This window comes from Bos grunniens, chromosome 22 (genome assembly GCF_055505025.1).
Source record: "Bos grunniens cultivar Pamir isolate PY7600 chromosome 22, Bosgru_T2T1.0, whole genome shotgun sequence".
NCBI classification, from domain to species: domain Eukaryota; kingdom Metazoa; phylum Chordata; class Mammalia; order Artiodactyla; family Bovidae; genus Bos; species Bos grunniens.
In genome coordinates, this window is record NC_141186.1 from 7,058,518 (window position 1) to 7,078,445 (window position 19,928).

General features: G+C 45.6%; 1 protein-coding gene across 2 annotated transcripts in view; it reads left to right on the forward strand.

The window, feature by feature from the left end:
• CMTM8 (CKLF like MARVEL transmembrane domain containing 8) overlaps nt 1-19,928 on the forward strand; it is a 95,977-nt gene that overhangs the window by 41,970 nt on the left and 34,079 nt on the right. The gene's annotated exons all lie outside the window — the stretch shown is intronic.

Below are 19,928 nucleotides of genomic sequence, written 5' to 3' on the forward strand. Positions count from 1 at the left end.
TCACAGAGGCCCCCTCAGGTCCAGGCTCCTCACGGTGGTCTCTTCGGGTGACTTGTCTCCTGGAAGGTCAGATGGGTTTGGGCTCAGCCTGCTGAGCCCCTCTCACCCGAGGGGGGCGCGGTAGGGCCTTCAGCCCCTCGGTCACCCCTGGTCTCCACTTTGGGGTTGGAGTTGAGATGTGCAGTGGAGTCAGGTTTGGGGTGCTTCTCATCTTTTAATTTGGACTGGCTGAGAGCCACTGAATCCCCTTTCCTGCCTAAGTAGTTAGACTCGTGCAATAAAGAATCAACAGGCGGCTTTGAGAATTGATGCACAGTCGATGAGGTCTCTAGCACATAACCACCACCATGGTTCAAAAGCATCAATTCTTCAGTGCTCAGCTTTCTTCACAGTCCAACTCTCACATCCATAGAGAGTCTCTTGGACTGCAAGGAGATCCAACCAGTCCATTCTGAAGGAGATCAGCCCTCGGTGTTCTTTGGAAGGAATGATGCTAAAGCTGAAACTGCAGTACTTTGGCCTCCTCATGCGAAGAGTTGACTCATTGGAAAAGACTCTGATGCTGGGAGGGATTGGGAGCAGGAGGAGAAGGGGACGACAGAGGATGAGATGGCTGGATGGCATCACCGACTCAATGGACATGAGTTTTAGCGAACTCTGGGAGTTGGTGATGGACAAGGAGGCCTGGTGTGCTGCGATTCATGGGGTCACAGAGTCGGACACGACTGAGCAACTGAACTGAACTGAAGCATATAACCACTATTTTTATTGGGCACCTTCTGTAATAATTGAACCCAGATGAGGTAAGGGAGTTCCCAGCTAGAAAGGAATAAGGTAAGGCTGTCTCCATTCCTTTAGACACACACATAGAGCCAGTCAGTGTTCTTAGTTGGAGGTTTTCCTTCAGTGTTTTGTCTTTATCAAAACTTGCCTGACACATAGTCATAATTTTTTTCTCAATATTTTTAAATCTCCTAGATATTTTGTTCCTAAACAGCCAATGTAGTGACTACTTTTACTCCTGAAATCATGAGACACTTTAGTGGCTAATACTTTTAAACTAGTACTAGGTAAATTATTTTCTTAGTGGTCAAATAAGTTGTTTTTTATTTTGTCTTTGTGTATGACAAGAATTACAGTTATTCTGCCAATTCAGAATTTGTATTCTGAATGTAAGATGAAAGTTTAGCAAAATATCTAAATGTCTGTTGGGATGCTTTTAAAAGTTGATTGGGTTGGTAGAATCTGAATAAATATTTTAGAAAATTATTCTTTGAATAAAAATCGACATGTTTCATATATTCTCTCAACCATATAGAGATGGCCAAATCAATTCCATGTCTGTACACAAACGGTGAATAGTTTGCAAATACAGTTTTTAAAACTTACTATATAAGACCTTTATGGAGCAGAACTATGAAACTTCATTGAAAGGTCAAGATCTAAGAAAAGAAAAAGCTATACCATGTTCATAAATGGGAAGCATCCATATTGCACAGATGTCAACTCTTTCCCAAATAATTTCATTCAAAGTAATTACAGTCCAAATCACAAAATCTTTGTGTGGGTACGTGTAAGGTAAATTAGGCTACTTCTAAAATGTGTTCCCATGTGAAGCAGGGTGATAGTCTGAGGCCAAATTTAGAGGACTTTGGTGCTAGAGTATGGAGTTTAGATATGATTAATATGACAGTGTTTATTAGACTGGGTCAGAAATGTAAAACAAAATTTTTTTGCCTAACTTTAATGTTACAAGCAAATTCTGGACACGCTCGGTTTCCCCGGGGGTTGCCAGGCATCTTCAGGGGAGACACTTGCTTTTGTGTTTGCATCACCGTGGTGCTGAGCTGTAGTCATCCATCATGGGCTGATGACAGAAGAACAAGCAGAATGATTTTATAAAGGTCCGCTTAGACCGAGGGAGGCCAAGTAATGCCAGAGTTCACAAAGGGGCTTGCAGCAGCTGGAGTAAAGTGACTGGAGAATTGCATCGTCACACAGGCTATGACATGGCTGGTAAACGCAAGAGAACTGACACGCTGCGCTTGGTGCCATATCTGAATTTCAGAGAGTGTTTAGTTTCATAAAATCTGGCCACCAAAACATAACTAGTTGTGTTGACTTGAAGTTTATTGGATTTGTGGTTTTTTGTTCTGTTTAACTGCAAATTTGATTTTGTTTTATCAATGTGAAGGAACCATAAGTAAAAGATGTATGTTTAAGAGACAGACTCACAGACTAAAGAGAATGAACTTACGGTTGCCAGGGGCAAGGATGGGGGTGGTGCAGGGATAGTTACAGGGTTTAGGATGGACATGTAAACACTGCTGTATTTAAAATGGATGAGCAACAAGGACCTACTATGTGCAGGGAACTCTGCTCAATGTTATGTGGCAGCCTGGACGGGAGGGGAGTTTGGGGGAGAATGCATACATGTGTATGTATGGCTGAGTCCCTTAGCTGTTAACCAGAAACTGTCACAACATTGTTGTTAATCGGCTACCCCCCAGTACAAAATAGAAAGTTAAAAAAGAAGAGGTCTATGTTTAGCTCTTGTTCATACTGACATTACACAACTTAGCCGTCGCTGAGGGCTATTGTAAGAATTATTTTCACTTTATTTTTTTTAATTAAAAAATTTTTTTTGGCCATGCCATGTGGCTTGTGGGATCTCAATTCCCCGACCATGGATTGAATCCCGGGCCCTTGGCAAGGAAAGCACGGAGGCCTAACTTCTGGAGCACCAGGGAGTTCCCTGTTTTCACTTTCAAGAGGCTCATGTACTGTTCAAAACTGAGAAATACTGAAACATGCTGGATAGGACTGGACTATGATGGAGATTTTAGTTTTCTTTCTCCACTGGAAATCTGATGGGAGGGGAGGGGGAAGGTGAATTTTGGTGGAGAAATTTGTCTTAGGTCAACTGTTGACAAGTCTTTAGGCGTTTCACTTAATCAGATGAAGAAACTGAGAAAAGTTAAGTGGCTTATCGAAAGCCCCGTAGCTGGAAGTGAAAGGGGACGCCAGTTCAGCTTGAATCCCTTCCATCAGGCTGTCACATAGGGTGAATGGTGCCCTCACTGCGTGGTGACGGCTGGATCCAGAAAGGAATGAATCTGGAAACCTTATTTCTTGAATTTTCCTGTTCCCACCTAACAGTCAGAGATACCTGGCGTCTGCCTGGTGCGTGGTGAGTTAAGCCAGTGGCCTGAACGGTTAAGTCCTGGGCCCCTCATCCTGCCTCCTTACACGCTATTTATTTGTCTGTTTGTTTATTTGTTCATTGTCAGGTGCTGTCTTTTCGCCCCATTTTTGGCTGCCATGTGGCATGCAGGATCTTAGTTTCTCGACCAGGGATCAAACCTCCATCCCCTGCAGTGGCAGCACTGAGCCCTAACCACTGAACCACCAGGAAAGTCCCGAGTCTTATTCATCTTGAACAGGGCACTCAGCGAAACTCAGCCTTGTCTGCTTTCGCCTGAGTGACAGGTGTCCTCCACACGTCTGTTTCCAGGCCTCTGCTCTTGCAAAGGCCTGGAAATGGCCCGTGGGTGTGTGTTCTCGTGTGTTCAACCCAGCCCACTTGGAATCCACTTGCCTTTGTGGAAATCCGGTTTCCCTCTGCCACTCCCTTGAGTGTTCTGCTCCAGGTGCATTACTGGCCCAGTGACCCTGGAGAGATGAGTTGCACTCCTGGAGCCGTTATTAAATGGCCTGCTGGGGCTGTGGGATGGCTTCCCTCGGAGCCCTGGCAGCAGCATTCCACGGGAACGATGCCCTTAGGGTAGTGTAATGTGCTGTGTTGCTTCACATGTTCCTTGTGGTTCCATGGGTCGTGACCCCTGCTTTGTTCACCCAGGTTTTTCTTGGGAAGAACAGTGGCTAGATCAACCACAGAGGTGCAGGAGGGCTGTGTGCCCACGTGTTTGGGTGCCTTAGTGTGTTGTTGATCCTTGGCCCCGCCAGTAGAGGGCAGCAGAGCAGCCCGCCTAATGCCCACATTTTCTTTATTTTAATAAGCTTCATGAGGTTACCTTTTCAGCTCGTTCCCCATATGTTTGCTCTCAAAAGATGGTTGCTTTTCTGGAAGATTTGTGTTCTGGCCACTGGACAAAGAGAATAAGTCTCTCTGTTATGTGTTAGTGTAGAAAGATGATTTTAGGGAAATTGCCCTCTACTTTTGAAGAGGGATTGCACCAGTTCCTGGCCTTGAATGCACACATGACTTGAACTTCTTAACCAGGCTGTTCTCTTCTATGAAGCAGCACTAATGACATCAACGCCTCTTGTGGGATAAATGGTGGCCTCACCCAGAAAACCTCCTGGCTGGTCTCAGCCCTGTCTGCTGCTGGGGTGGACGCTCCAGGCTGGTTTGTCTGCCTGAAATCCCAGGAACATCCTTAATAGTATCTTGTGCAAAATGGTGGTGGTGAAAGATAACAAGTTCTTCTGTTGTTCAACAGCCTTATCTGGAGGAACATTTAATTACCAGCTTGTGGTAGTTAAGGAAAATAAGGTTGTTAAACTCAGGGGACTTTGGCAGTTGAAATAGGAAAAGAAGATCTGTATGTGGGAAGAATTTGGAGTAGTTTGGGTACAAATTTAAGTATTTGAAGTGTTTGTTTCTGAGGGAGCCCTGGCTAAGGATAACAGTTAAAAGTTAAAGATGCGGAAGGAACCCAAGTGTGGGTGGAGGTAAAGAGGTCTGGTTTGTGTCCCCAGCACACATCATGGCCATTGGCAGTGTTCCTTGCTCATAGAATTTCCACATAATCTCAGTAATCCCCTGGCTAAAAGCTTTGCATATTGGAAGATCTAAAATATGAGACATGCAATAGACATATGACTTTTTGTTTTTAAATATCTTCCCTTCTCTTAAAATTTTTTCTTCAGAGCTCTGGGTCTATTTCCAGGGAAACCCTAGCTAGAAATTTCCTTATATCCAGTTTCTGCTTATAAAATGAAAACAATTCTGATTTTATATTTCATTTGCTCTTATCAGCCAGTCCCACGTGCCTAGTTTAAGCCCATCTTGGTTGGATTCACACCTTAAAGAGTGTGGTGTGTTTCCTGTGGAGAACAGTCCACGGTCCTGGACATACAGCATGAGGTTTAGAGGATGTCAGGGCACCGTTTCCAAATGTAAGTTCTCTTCCTTCTACTCCTTCTTTTTGGAGAAGAGTTCAAGAGGGAGGATTGGATTAACTCAATGATAATATTGGCTTAGGTTACCCAGTATTTTGTAAACATGTTGGAGTAATTTGAGTTAATCATAGGAATGCCAGGATTCTATCTAGCTTGGCTGTTCCTACACTAGAGAGAGGTTTTTCTTACATGGGGGTCGTTGAGAAACATCAAAACCAGTGGAAAGGAATTTTTAAGAAAAATTTATCCAAAACTTAAATATAAGGCAAAAAGAGATTACCAAGTATGCTTTCAATATCCCACTGGAACATTGTTTAACAAGCCTCCGGCGGAGCACATGATATTCTAGGGCGGAAGCCAGCAGTTTTTTCTGTAAAGGGCCACTTAGTAAATATTTTAGGCTTTGCAGCCTGTTTGGTCTCTGAGGTAACCACTGAACTCGTTTTGTGAGCACAGCCATAAACAATGCATAAACAAATGCATTCAGCCGTGTTCCAATAAAACTTTATTTATGGATGTTGACATCTGAATTTCATGTAATTTTCATGTGTCATAAAATATTTTTCTTTGGATTTTTCCAACCATTTAAAATATAAAAATCATTTTCGTTCACAAGCCCTATGAAAGCAAGCTGATATTAATAAGTTGCAAATGATTTTTGTCCAATTAAGGTATAGAATGATTTCTCCCGTGTAGGGAAGGCCCATCAAGGGTAAAAGCTTTATGCCCTATAGGATGTTAACTTTTGTTTGATTTTTGTTTGTTTTTGGCACAGCTTGTGAAACCTTAGTGAAAGCGGTGGAAAAGTACCAGATGGAATCATGTGCCTCTGTTTGCTGTTCAGTTTATGCTGCCGAGTGCCTTTCACAGGCTCTTTCTGTTCCTATACCTTAGGGCCGTTGCTTGGTTCCAAGCTGGTTTTTGAGTCTGAGAGCAAGGATTTCCTGGGCTAAGGGAGGAAAAGGTGAAACACAGCTTTAGAAAGGCAGGTTGGCATCCCAACAAGCCAGGACCTTGGGGAGAGAGATGGACACAGAAGATAAGGAGCCAGAGGCCCTGTTTAATTACACAGTAAACTTGGAGAAGGAAATGGCAACCCACTCCGGTGTTCTTGCCTGGAGAATCCCAGGGAACGGGGAAGCCTGGTGGGCTGCCGTCTATGGGGTCACACAGAGTCGGATACAACTGAAGTGACTTAGCAGAAGCAGCAGTGGTGCTTAAAGCCCCTGAGTATTTCAAGCGCAGAGGAGAGATCATAGCAGCTCTCAGAAGGCGTTGGCCCTTAACCTTTTGGGGAGGTCAGGGGTCTGTTGCCAACCAGGGAAATCTAAGGCTCCTCTCCTCATAAATTTATGCACACACACACACACACACACACCAAGTTTTGCCTGTAACTTCAGGGTCTTTTGAAATCCCAGACAGAAAGAGATTGACTCACTAAATTTAAACAAAAAATCCAGGGCCTTTGGTGTATAAACTCGTCGTCTTTGGTCTTTAATGCCCAGTGGCCCTGGCCCTACTAAACTATTAAAATAGGGACTTCCCTGGTGGTCCAGTGGTTAGGACTCTGCAGTCCCACTGCAGTGGGTGCAAATTCGATCCCTGGTCAGGGAACTAAGATCACACGTGCCACAGAGCATGGCCAAAAACAACCAAACAAAAAACTGTTCAAGTAATTTTCTCTCTCTAACCCCTAACCCTCTCAAACAGCCACACACCCGACTGGGCAGCCTGCTCCTGTTCTCAGCGAGTTGTTCTTGGTCACCATTACTTGAACTCTCCACTCAAAGTCCAACTGCATAGGTCCCAGAATCCAAAATAAATAAATGTGGGTTGTAAAGAAGAAAGGTTTTTTAAAGAAAATCTTTGTTGTCTTATTCTAAGTTGCTGAGAGTCACTGCTTGCTGGAACGAAGGCCTTTCCTGGCAAGATTTCCCTATATTCTCGTGAGAACACTTGTGTTAACATGTTGCAAAGATGACTTTAATCTTCGCTAAGGATTCGCTTGGTGCATGCCTACGTCTTAAAGCCTGTTAATGTAGCCATGAGAAATTTCTAGGATTTTTGAGAACTCTGATGCATCAAAACTTCTGGTTTCAGCTCCCATTCTTAATGTGGTAACAGAGTCAAAACATGATTAGAGTCAAGATTTTTTTTTTTTTTAATCGTAACTCTTAGGTTCCAAACACTTAGTAACTCTGGTTACCTATCTGCAGATTTGAGGAAGAAAATCAGGTTCTTAATACTTTCTTCCCCATCATGTGATACGTTTCTGAAGCGTTGTGGCTTGATTGCATATGGATAGCAAGAGATCTATACTTAGCTTTCTTTTTACTCCCAACTTTAATTTTGAAAAATTTCAAATCTGTAGGAAAAGTGAAGGAACAGTTCAGGGACTTCCCTGGTGGGCCAGTGGTTAAGACTTCGCCTTCTAATGCAGAGGGTTTAATCCCTGGTTGGGGAGGTAAGATCCCACATGCTTCTAGGCTGAGAAACCAGAACATAAAACAGAAGCAATATTGTAACAAATTCAATAAAGACGTTAAAAATGGTCCATGTCAAAAAAAGTTTTTTAAAGGAAGAAAGAACATTTCAACCCACTTTTGTAGACTCCATTTACATTCCCAATTAGCATTTTGCTGCACTTGCTGCATCTCCTTATGTGTGCTTATTTTAATTTTTGTTCGGTTGCTATGAAGTTTCAGGTATGACACTTCCTAAATGCTCTAGTGTATCTCCCGAGAACAAAGGTACTCTTACATAATTGCAGTCCCTTCATCACACTGAGGGTGTTCATTAATAGCAGCAGTTCAGTGCTGGTGGTTTAGTTGCAAAGTCCTGCCTGACTCTTGACGACCCCATGGACTGCAGCCCGCCAGGCTCCTCTGTCCGTGGGATTTTCCAGGCAAGAATACTGTCGTGGATGCCATTTCCTTCCCCAGGGGATCTTCCTGACCCAGGGACCAAATACTTGATTGTTAATGCAGCTCATATTCACATCCGCCAAATGCCCTTTAAAGTGAAAGTGAAGTCGCTCAGTCGTGTCTGACTCTTTGCGACCCCATGGACTGTAGACTATCAGGCTCCTCCATCCATGGGATTTTCCAGACAAGAGTGCTGGAGTGGATTGCCATTTCCTTCTCCTGATCTTCTCCTGCTCTCAGGGGATCTTCCTGACCCAGGAATCAAACCCAGGTCTCCCGCATTGCAGGCATACACTTTACAGTCTGAGCCACCAGGGAAGCCACCCAGTCTGTCCCGATCCTGTCCTTTCCCTCTACCTTCTGTTTCAGGGTCCAGTCAGAGTCGCACGTTGCATTTGGGGGCCTTGCATTTGGTGGCCTTGTCTCTTTGATCGTCTTTAATCTGGGAGTGTCCTCAGCCTTTCCTTGTCGTAGGACACTGACATTTAGGAGTCTAGGCCATTTTCTGGAATGCTCCACAGCCTGGTGTGTCTGCTTCCTCGTGATGAGATTCAGGTTAACGCATGTGGGCGAGGATACAGGTGAGTGGTGCTGATCAGGGCCCCTCGGGAGGCACGTGACCACGGGCTGTTCCCGTGACAGCGTTGCCGAGCATGGTCTCTGGGTTCCGGGCGTACCTGCGAGGTCTTGTGAAATGGGGCCCTCCTGTCCTCAGCCTTCGAGGGCCTGTTTTGAAGCCGTGTGCATGGACTTTACCCTAATGCATTTTCACCCGCTGATGTTCTTCTTAGCCCCGTTGCATCTGTTGCTGGAGGCTGCAAGGAAAAGCAGAAAAAAAAAGAAGTGAAAAGAGAAGTTGGTCCAATTAGATCTGTGTAGAACCATCCCTATGGCTCCTTTATTTGTATAATTGCAAGAAACGAATGCTGTGAGCGCTCTGTAGTTTCCAGAGTGTACAGTCAGTCTCTGTGAACAAAAGAAGCTTAGCTGGGCTCCGTCTCCCCATAGAGAGACCTCCAAGGCAAATATTTGTCTGGGGTCGGTAGCCTGCAGTGATTGCTGAAAGTCTGGGTGAGGTTATAGAAACGCCTGGTGTTTGCCCGGTGGCATGCACAAGACAAATGAGGCAGAATTGTGTGAGCACGGTTACACGTCGGTTTTCATGTTTAGTTAATAGACAGAACAGGGATGTGGGCTTCAGCAGCCCCGTCTGGATAAACAACCTCTGCAGAGGCGAGAGAAGAGTCAGCACTGTCTACTGCTGAATTAAAGGGGCACTGAAACTTTGTAAAAGGTTTGACTGCAAAATAGTTAGCCAACAAGGACCTAGTGTATAACACAGGCAACTATACTCAATATTTTGTAGTAACCTACAAGGGAAAAGAATCTGAAAACAATAAAGTGTAATTGAATCAGTGTGCTTGCTGTACACCTGAAACTAACACAATAATGTAAATAAACTGTGTTTAAATTAAAAATTAAATAATAGGTTTGTCTAAAATCTTAGAAATATTTCTGTATGGATGTGAAACTTTGCGTGGATTTTGTTTTTTATTTTTAAAATTTTTATTGGAGTATAGTCGATTTACAGTGTTGTGTTAGTTTCTGCTGTATGGCAAAATGTATCAGTTACACATATATCAAGTGGATTTTGTATTTCCTCTTTCCCCTTAGGGAAGTGAGCTAAGACATTAGTTTGGAGCAGTGGGTGTGAACCATCTAAGGGAAGATGTTGGCCATCTGAATGCTCCTGAGGAGGTGTTCTGCAGAGCATGGTGGAGTTTGGTCATCTCAGACATTTGTTTCAAACGTGCTCATTGTTTGTAAAGTGCCATCTCAGCATCGTAGCATCGTGTAGCCCAATCCTTTATGACACTGATTCTCAGCCAGGGAGTGGTTTTGACCCATAAGGAACATATAGCAAAATCTGGAACCACTTTTGATTGTCACCGCCGGGAAGGTGCCAAGGAGAGGCAGGGTGTTAGTCGCTCAGTCGTGTCCGACTCTTTTCGACCCCACGGACTGTTTCCTGCCAGGCTCCTCTGTCCATGGAGTTCTCCAGGCAAGAATACTGGAGTGGATTGCCATTTCCTTCTCCAGGGATCTACCCAGCCCAGGGAGTGAACCCAGGTCTTCCACATTGCAGGCGGATTCTTCACCAGGAGAGCTGCTAAAACATGCCTCCGTTAACAGACGCCATCGTCCGCCACACACACACATTGCCGATGACAAAGGAATATGGGTCCAAAATGTCAGGAGTGCCAAGGTGGAAAGCTCCTTTTCATATGATTTATCAGCAAATGTTTACAGTATATGAGGCACCGGGTGTTTGAAGAAAATTAAGTCACTCCAAAGACTGATGCTGAAGCTGAAGCTCCAATACTTTGGCCACCTGATGTGGAGAGCCAACTCGCTGAAAAAGACCCTCATGCTGGGAGAGATTGAAGACAGGAGGAGAAGGGGATGATAGAGGATGAGGTGGTTTGATGGCATCACCGACTCAATGGACATGGGTTTGAGCAAACTCCAGGAGATGGTGAAGGATCGGGAAGCCTGGTGTGCTGCTGTTCATGGGGTCGCAGATTTGGACACGACTGAGCGACTGAACAACAACAAAGCTGATCACCTCGCTGGGAAAAGAGACAGTAGAGAATCACCGCATTCTGGTACATTCATGTTTTTATTTACAAGCCACCCTAGCTGTTGGAGAGGAGCTGGCACAGCAGGCTGTGAACAGGAACTTCCTTTGAGTTGGCGTTTACAGGGTGAGTCAGTGTGGAAGGTTACAAAACCACTCTTCTGTTCAGACATTGGCATGACCCCTGCGAGGCATCTTATCACTTACCCGTTAACCACCTTTCCCTCTACAATGGCAACTGTACTTAGGGTTTACACGTAAATCTTTGACTTTGGGTTTTTTTACCCATGAAATGTTTTATTGACTTTCGAGGATATCTTAACACAACTGTATTTGCATAAATCTTCTCACTTCGTTTCTTTTCCAGTCAGCTCTGTGCTGTTGACTCAGTGCATTTTGCTACACACCCATCCGTTGGGTTGCTTCTCGTCACTGCATAGCCCTCCTCGGAGTGGATGTCGGTTAGCTGTGCTCAGGCTATGGCATCAACAATGGGGGCAGGGACTTCGGGGCGGAGACTGTTCAGGGCAGTGATTCTGAAACCTCAGCATCATCCAGAAGGTTATTAACTCGAATCTCATTGATCTCCCACACACACAGTGTTTCTGACCTGGTAGGTCTGGAGTGAAACTCTCATGTGATGTTGCTGCTGGTCTGGGGGCCACGCTTTCGGAACCCCCAGTGTGGGACAAAAGTACGCATGGGGGACCGTGATCAGGGAATGTGTGCAAAGAGACATAAAGCTGCAGGGCAGTCTGGCTGATGTTAGCTCTGGGAAGACAGGACACTGCTTCAAGAAGGAGCTGAGATGAGCATTAAGCTCATTCCTGTTAGAAACTCAGTTTGGGAAGAAAAGAGAAAAAAGGGAGATGGAGAGTGGGATTTTTTTTTTCCTATTAGTAGTAGTTCTATTCTGGGCTTCCCAGGTGGCACTAGTGGTAAAGAACCTGCCTACCAATGCTGGAGATGTAAGAGATGCGGGTTCCATCCCTACTCCAAAGGTCAGGAAGATCCCTCGGAGTAGGAAATGGCAACCTACTTCAGTATTCTGGCTTGGAGAATCCTTTGGACAAAGGAGCCTGGGGAGTCACAAAGGGTCAGACATGACTAAGCACCCACCTGTACACAGTACTGTTATTACTCCTCGTATTATGACCATCCTTGCTATTAACAGTACCCCTTCAGGATGGAGGAGGCATAAGCTTTCTTTCCAGAAAAATAAAACAGATGAAGAGTCACGCACCCCCTCCCTCCCCGCCTCCTCCCGTGTCTGATTTGCCCTGGGTGGGAAGATGCCTTCAGGCTGAATGGTCCTGCTCTCAGCAGCTTCAGACAACACAGAAGCAGGTTCGTGTCTGAGGACTCTTAGGGACCTTAGTGGCATAAAGAAGAAATGACAAGCAAGCTGCAGAGTAGTCGGTCAAGTTTTGTGTACCAGGAGAAACAAATGTACAAGCTCTTCCTCCCCATCTCTGTGTCTGTGCCCAGAAGGAGGCAATATAAGTTTGTAAGAATGCCCGGGTGGCTTAGTGGTAAAGAACCCTCCTGCCAGTGCAGGAGACGCAGGTTTGATTCCTGGGTCAGGAAGATCCCCTGGAGAAGGAAATGGCAACCCACTCCAGTATTCTTGCCTGGGAAATCCCATGGCCAGAGGAGCCTGGCGGGTTACAGTCCGTGGGTTTGCAAAGAGTCGGACGCGACTTAGTGACTGAACAAAAACAGCAACCCCTAGCACATCCTGGGGCACCTCTACCACTCAGTCCTTCCCCAGAACCTCGGGGTGTTGGGTGAGACCGTGGGAGGGGCGCTGACATAGGACCTGAGGAGACTGGACTCCGACTTCGTTCACAACCTCAGTGTTACCTGAACTCTTCGTGTCTCACTGCCAGGCACGTAGTAAATGCTTAGAAAAAAATCTGAGCATTTACTGCTATTGGATTTTTAAAAACTGAAGTACGGTTAATTTAAAAAATTGTGTCAGTTTCGAATGTAAAGCAAAATGATTCAGTTACATATATATAATATATGTATTCTTCATCAGACTCTTTCCTGAAACCTGCTATTAGATTTGAATATGGGTTGATAGGAACCGTGGAGCTTAGTGAATTTTCGTATATTATCTGCTAGATCTCATGGTCTCACCTTTTAATGAAAATAATGGCGTAGCATCCCTCGGAATTTAAGGTTCAAAACTGTTTGACAGTGTGGGGTCATGGCAGCCCCGCCAGTTAGAGATACACTATCGCCAGAAGGCTGTCCTGACAGCTCTGTAGTCAGCAGTGCCTGCGGGTGGATGGCACCCACGTGGGCACAGGCGCTGCCTGTGGGGTCAGGGAGCTGTGACTGAGTGCAGACAGAGCGAGGTGTCCTGGGGAGTTGGCGCTCAGGTCATACAACTTGAGTGGCTGATCTCTAGACACCTTTAACCCCCTTCTCTGAGCTGTGAAAAGCCTCGGTCCAGCAAGAAAAGCCGATTTGAGTTTGAATCGGGAGGCACTCACGCCTGAGCTGAAAACCAGTTTCTTCTTTTGCCCCCATGCTGAACTCACGGCCCACAAAGGGTCCCAAACTTGGGGTGTCCTGGTATCTCGTTTTGCCTCAGAGTCCTACTCACTGAGAGCTCAGCCATGTTTTTGGAGATGCAGCGATTCTAGCCGAGGGTTTGGTCTAGCAGGAAGTTGGGAGTGGACACTGAAATCCTGCAGCAGCCTTGTCCATGAGCGCCGAAGAATTGATGCCTTCGAACTGTGGCGCTGGAGAAAACTCTTGAGAGTCCCTTGGACTGCAAGGAGATCAGACCAGTCCATCCTGAAGGAAGTCAACCCTGAATATTCATTGGAAGGACTGATGCTGAAGCTGAAGCTCCAGTGCTTTGGCCACCTGATGCGAAAAGCCAACTCACTGGAAAAAGACCCTGCTGCTGGGAAAGATTGAGGGCAGGAGAACGGGACGACAGAGGCTGAGCCAGTAGGATGGCATCACCGACTCAATGGACCTGAGTTTGAGCAACCTCCCGGAAATGGTGATGGACAGGGAAGCCTGGCATGCTGCAGCCCACTGGGTCGCAAAGAGCTGGACACAGCTGAGTGACTGAACAACGAAGTCCAGTAGGGGCTGGGAGCTTCGTATGGTGAGCCTCCTTCCGTGGGTGAGGGGAGGGTTCGCTGCCTCTGGTGACCATCGCCCTTGACCATGCTGGGTTGGCCCTGCATCTTGCAGGATCATTTGGGATTCTCATATCCAGTCTTTCTTTTCCTGGCTTAATCTTTAGAAAAGAGGTAGCGAACAAAGGACATTTCAAAACAAAAGCAGAGTAGGAAATTCACACTTTCTAAGGTTCAGCGTGTAAGTTACATGCGGGGGAAGGAGCAGTGAAGGTATGCTGCTGCTGCTGCTAAGTCACTTCAGTCGTGTCCGACTCTGTGCGACCCCGTAGACGGCAGCCCACCAGCCTCCCCCGTCCCTGGGATTCTCCAGGCAAGAACACTGGAGTGGGTTGCCATTTCCTTCTCCAATGCATGAAAATGAAAAGTGAAAGTGAAGTTGCTCAGTTGTGTCCGACTCCCAGCGACCCCACGGACTGCAGCCCACCAGGCTCCTCCGTCCATGGGATTTGCCAGGCAAGAGTACTGGAGTGGGTTGCCATTGCCTTCTCTGAGTGAAGGTATGGCTGATTTTTAAAATTTTTTTGAGTTTGTTTTTTTTTCTTTCTCAGTAACTCAGATATCCCAAAACTACTACATGGATTTTAACAAGCCACATGGGAAAACTCCCTAGCAGTCCTGTGGTGAGAACTCTGTGCTTCCATGGCAGGGGGCACAGGCTTGATCCCTGGTCAGGGAACAAAGATCCTGCATGCTGCAAGCTGTGGCCAAAAAAAAAAAAAAGTCACATGGGTACATCTCTGAGGGAAGGTTGTTGGAAGATCCCGTCAGAATCCCACCATGGAGGGTAGAGGAATTTTGCCTGCACTGCAAGGCGTAGCTTGGATTTACAGTCCAGCGTCCTTTCGCTCTAATGAAAAGTACATCTGATGCTCGAAACTCCTGATCCTCTGGAGGTGCTTTAGAGATGTCCCATCCAGTAAATGGCATCTTAGTAGGGAGCTTCGTCCCTGACTGCAAGGGGTGTGAAAACGAGTTCAGTGAAACTAGGTTGGACTTACAAGCCCATGACTGCTTTGTTCTAGGGGCATTTTCCTGCAACGCAAGAGAGCAGTCACACTGCGATTGTGTGGGGGTTTCCTCATGGGAACCTGCGAATTTCACTGCCGGGATTGTCTGCTCATCCTTTAGTATCAGCTCTGGGCGCAGGCTTTGAACAGTGTCTCTGCACCTCTGGACTAACCATTTAGGAAATCGCCTGACTTGAAGGCAGGGTTGCGCTCAGGGAGTATGAGTTAGAAGAGTAAGACAGGAATTTTTTATTTTTTAAAAAAGTATTTATTTATTTGGCTGTGCCTGTCTTAGCTGTGGCCTGCGGGATCTAGTTCCAGCTGGGGCCCTGCATTGGGAGTGCTGCCTCTTAGCCACTGGACCGCCAGGGAGGTCCCTGTGAAAACTTTTTTCTTAATATATCTTTTTTCTTTCTTTCCATTATTGGTAAGGAGGGAGAGTTTTCTAGAATGGGCCTGTGGGTCCGGCTGAGGCATCACTGATGGGAGACCTTGACAGCCTCTTGCAGAGATGTTGAATTGTGAGTTCTGGTGAGCTTGATGCTTGAGTAAGTGGGGGAACTTCCCGTCACATCCGTCCGTTTCTGTGTTCCTACTCGCCGACTCTGGAGCGCCTCGGTGGGCCTTTGGGCATCCATTCGGTGGGTGAAGTAAATGGGGAAACAAACGGAGCTAAGCTGCCATCGCTGTTTTCAAACTTTACAGTTAAAGGAAGAAGAGACGTGATGCTGATCAGACACAGGCAGGGTGAAGAGTGAAAGAAAAGAGGTCCCGCTGGTGCCCAGAAGATGGCCTCGTTGGGGTCCCCACAGTGAAAGAGGGGCCGTGCTGAGTCAGTTTGGGAAAGGCCAGGCTAGACGATGTTGATGTTATTCCTGGGAGGCCCTTCTGAAGCCGTAATGGGCTACATTTCTAAGACTAAGTCCAGCCTTTCCCAGACTAATTGGACTGTGAACCCTGTTTGTTGGACTGTCTCAGAACATACTTTGAAAAATGTGACTTAGGGAGCTGGTGGCATATTTTTTGGTGGCTTGTGGTGTTAGACACTAATTCCTACATTATCTGGGGTTGACAACCTATGTTATTCCTTTTAAGAAAACCAAATGCCTCTCCCCCACATCCCTTTTTTTAAAATGAATTAGCTCTTTTTTTAAAAAAAGTTTACTCTATTACCTGTCTCTTTTTTTTGGCTGCATAGCCTGCAGGATCTTAGTTCCCTGACCAGGGATTGAATCCACAGCCCCTGCATTGGAAGCATGGTGTCTTAACCACTGGACCCCACTTAACCACTGGGAAGTCTTAAATTAGCTCTCTTTTGAGAAGCTCTTGACATTCCTTGAAATAACTAGACATCCTCTGGGAAGTTCCAAAAGGAAATTCCCTGAAATCTAAAACTGTACTCAATAACTCCTCTCATTCCACCTTTCTGACTTGTTGGGATCCATCTCCTGGTGGAGCCGATTGGATGAGATTGAGGCCATTGTCTTTTTCAAAATATCCCTGGAGATGAACTCAGACCCTTCCAGATGCCTAGTGTTTTTAAGGGTGGTCTTGAGCCCTGACAGATGGACAGCTTCTCAGAGCAACTTAGAATCCAGTTGACAAAAGGCAGGACATTATGTGAACTTTTCTGTAAGAGTTTGTGGCCAAACATTTAGGGCCTTACAGAGGCGTCGAGTCATTTGTGAGCTTGAAGCTCTGTGAATATGAAACGGAAGCGGAATTAAAAAGCGCCTGCTTTGCGAATTTGGGAGTAGTTTTCTTGGACAGCAGCAACTTTCATTGAGACTCAGAATGTATTTGAGGGGGATGAGGTGTGAAGGAGAACTGAATGACTTGAGTTGAAAGCTGAACTTTTCAGTTCAGTTTTTAGAAACCAGTCGCTTACGTGGTGAGAGACCTCCTCAGTGCTGAGTTGTTGTTTTTTTTTCGTACATCATAGAACATATGGATGCTGTGGGTTTAAAAAAAAATTCTTTTTTGATGTGGACCATTTTTAAGGTCTTTATTGAATTTGTTACACTATTGCTCCATTTTATATTTTGGTTTTTGAGCCGTGAGGCATGTGGGATCTTAGCTTCCCGACTAGGGATCGAACCTGCACCCCCTGCATTGAAAGGCAGAGTCTGAACCACTGGACTATCACAGGGAAGTCCTTCTCCTTTTTTTATGTGAAACATCTTCCATTTATGAATATTTCAGAACTCCACCCTCAGCTGAAATCTGACTGGTTGTGAACCCAATCTGAAAGTCTGTTTGCCAATATGGTAGATATTTTGCTCTGATAAGAAAATGCTTTTGTGTATAATTTATTCCTAAAAATGCAGGACAAGACTGTGTTTGAAAATGGAACCACAGACTTACATGTTACTATTAGAGGCCTGGATATTGGGAAGTGGCCTGGGATCTGAATTGGTAAGTTTCTCCGACTCTCAGGGCAGTGGAGGGAGAAGTAGGGGACCCCTGACATCGCTCTGTCACTCTGCAGCCGTGTGTCCTGGGACGGTCACTCGATTCGGGCTTCTGTGCTCATCTGAACTGAGATTGGTGGTAGAATTGACCTCAGAATCGTGCAAGGTCTAAGCGTGTGGATACAGGGAAAGGGCTTGAAGCACCGCCTAGCCCTCAGGGACTGCCCAGTAAACATTAGCTTATTTTTTATGTAAGACTTAAAACATAGATTAAGCAGTAAGTGTAGTCAACCGTGATTACTTCTCTAAAGTCAACTCGTCACATCTGACTTGGTCCATTGCACTTAAAATGACATTTAGCAGGAAAATAAGTGTTCATGTTGGAGGAAAGACTTACTGTTAAAGGGTAGGAGGCAAAAGATACTCCTAACGTTGTCCAGATTTTATTTTGAAATAAACATATTGCCAGTGGAAAAGTAAATAAAAGTGAGCAGAAGTCTAACCTTTATGAAGGGCAGTTCAGCAGCTGTTCTTTGTAAGGACAGACCCAGGTACTCTGACTTAGGAGTTACACTGCTGTATAAGTTTACCCTACAGCGAGCCTGATTGCGAATGAAATGATATTTGTACAAGGCGGTTCCTTACAGTGCTGTTGGCAGAGCAGGAGACCGGAAACAACTAGCAGAGACCCTATACTCGGGAACATTATGTAGCAGTTTAATGAGAAATAGGATGCTTTCCTCTGGGTCATCGAAAAAGCAAGAGAATTCCAAAAAAACATCTATTTCTGCTTTATTAACTATGCCAAAGCCTTTGACTGCGTGGATCACAACAAACTGTGGAAAATTCTGAAAGAGATGGGGAATACCAGACCACCTGACCTGCCTCTTGAGAAATCTGTATGCAGGTCAGGAATCAACAGTTAGAACTGGACATGGAACAACAGACTGGTTCCAAATAGGAAAAGGAGTACGTCAAGGCTGTATATTGTCACCCTGCTTATTTAACTTATATGCAGAGTACATCATGAGAAATGCTTGGTTGGATGAAGCACAAGCTGGAATCAAGATTGCCGGGAGAAATATCAATAACCTCAGATATGCAGATGACACCACCCTTACGGCAGAAAGCGAAGAAGAGCTAAAGAGCCTCTTGATGAAAGTGAAAGAGGAGAATGAAAGAGTTGGCTTGAAACTCAAAGAAAACTAAGATGATGGCATCCGGTCCCATCACTTCATGGGAAATAGATGGGGAAACAGTGGAAACGGCGTCAGACTTTATTTTTGGGGGCTCCAAAATCACTGCAGATGGTGACTGCAGAAATTAAAAGACGCTTACTCCTTGGAAGGAAAGTTATGACCAACCTAGACAACATATTAAAAAGCAGAGACATTACTTTGCCAACAAAGGTCCATCTAGTCAAGGCTATGGTTTTCCCAGTAGTCATGTATAGATGTGAGAGTTGGACTATAAAGAAAGGTGAGCGCTGAAGAATTGATGCTTTTGAACTGTGGTGTTAGAGAAGAGTCCTGAGAGTCCCGTGGACTGTAAGGGAATCCAACCAGTCCATCCTAAAGGAAATCAGTCCTGAGTGTTCATTGGAAGGACTGATGCTGAAGCTGAAACTCCAATCCTTTGGTCCGATGTGAAGAGCTGACTCATTGGAAAAGACCCTGATTCTGGGAAAGATTGAAGGCGGGAGGAGAAGGGTATGAAAGAGGATGAGATGGTTGGATGGCATCACCAACTCAATGGACATGAGTTTGAGTAAGCTCCAGGAGTTGGTGATGGACAGGGAGGCCTGGTGTGCTGCGGTCTATGGGGTCGCAAAGAGTCGGACACGACTGAGCGACTGAACTAACTAACTAACTAAGGATGCTTCCTGGGCTTCCCAGGTGGCACTAGTGGTAAAGAACTGCCTGCCAATGCAGGAGACTTAAGAGACGTGGGTTCAATCCTTGAGTTGGGAAAAACCCCTGGAGAAGGGCATGACAACCTACTTGAGTATTCTCGCCTGGAGAATCCCATGGACAGAGGAGCCTGGCAGGCTACCGTCCATAGAATTGCAGAGTCGGCGACGACTGAAGGGACTTAGCATGCATGCACACGCAGGATGCTTTCTAAGTTCTTGGACAAGATCTCTAAAACGTGTTGTCAGGACAGCAAGGGGAGGCGGAGAGGGAGAGTTAAGTATAATTTGGGAACGACGCAGGAGAAACTAACAGCAGTGTTTGCCTCTGGGTGGAAGGAGGGCAGGAGGGAATCTGCTGTGGCAAGAGAAACCCAAGAGGGATCTGGTGACCCGGAGGCGCCTCACTGTCTGACTCTGCACTGCTCCATTTCCAGCTATAGCAGCAGTGTGTTACCTGTTTGACAAAGAATAAGCAGGAGGTGGGAATTCCCTGGTGGCTCAGTGGCTAAGACTGAGCTCCCAATGCAGGGGGCCTGGATTCAGTCCTGGGTTGGGAACCAGATCTCACATGCCATAACCAAGACCCAGTGCAGCCAAATAAATAAATAAATATTTTTAAAATTTTTGAATTTCCACCCCAACTTTCCTCTTTTCATAAAGGTGACAGCAGGCTGTCAGCATAATGGTGCTGAGACCCTGGGAATTTCTCTCTAGGTTTAGGTCT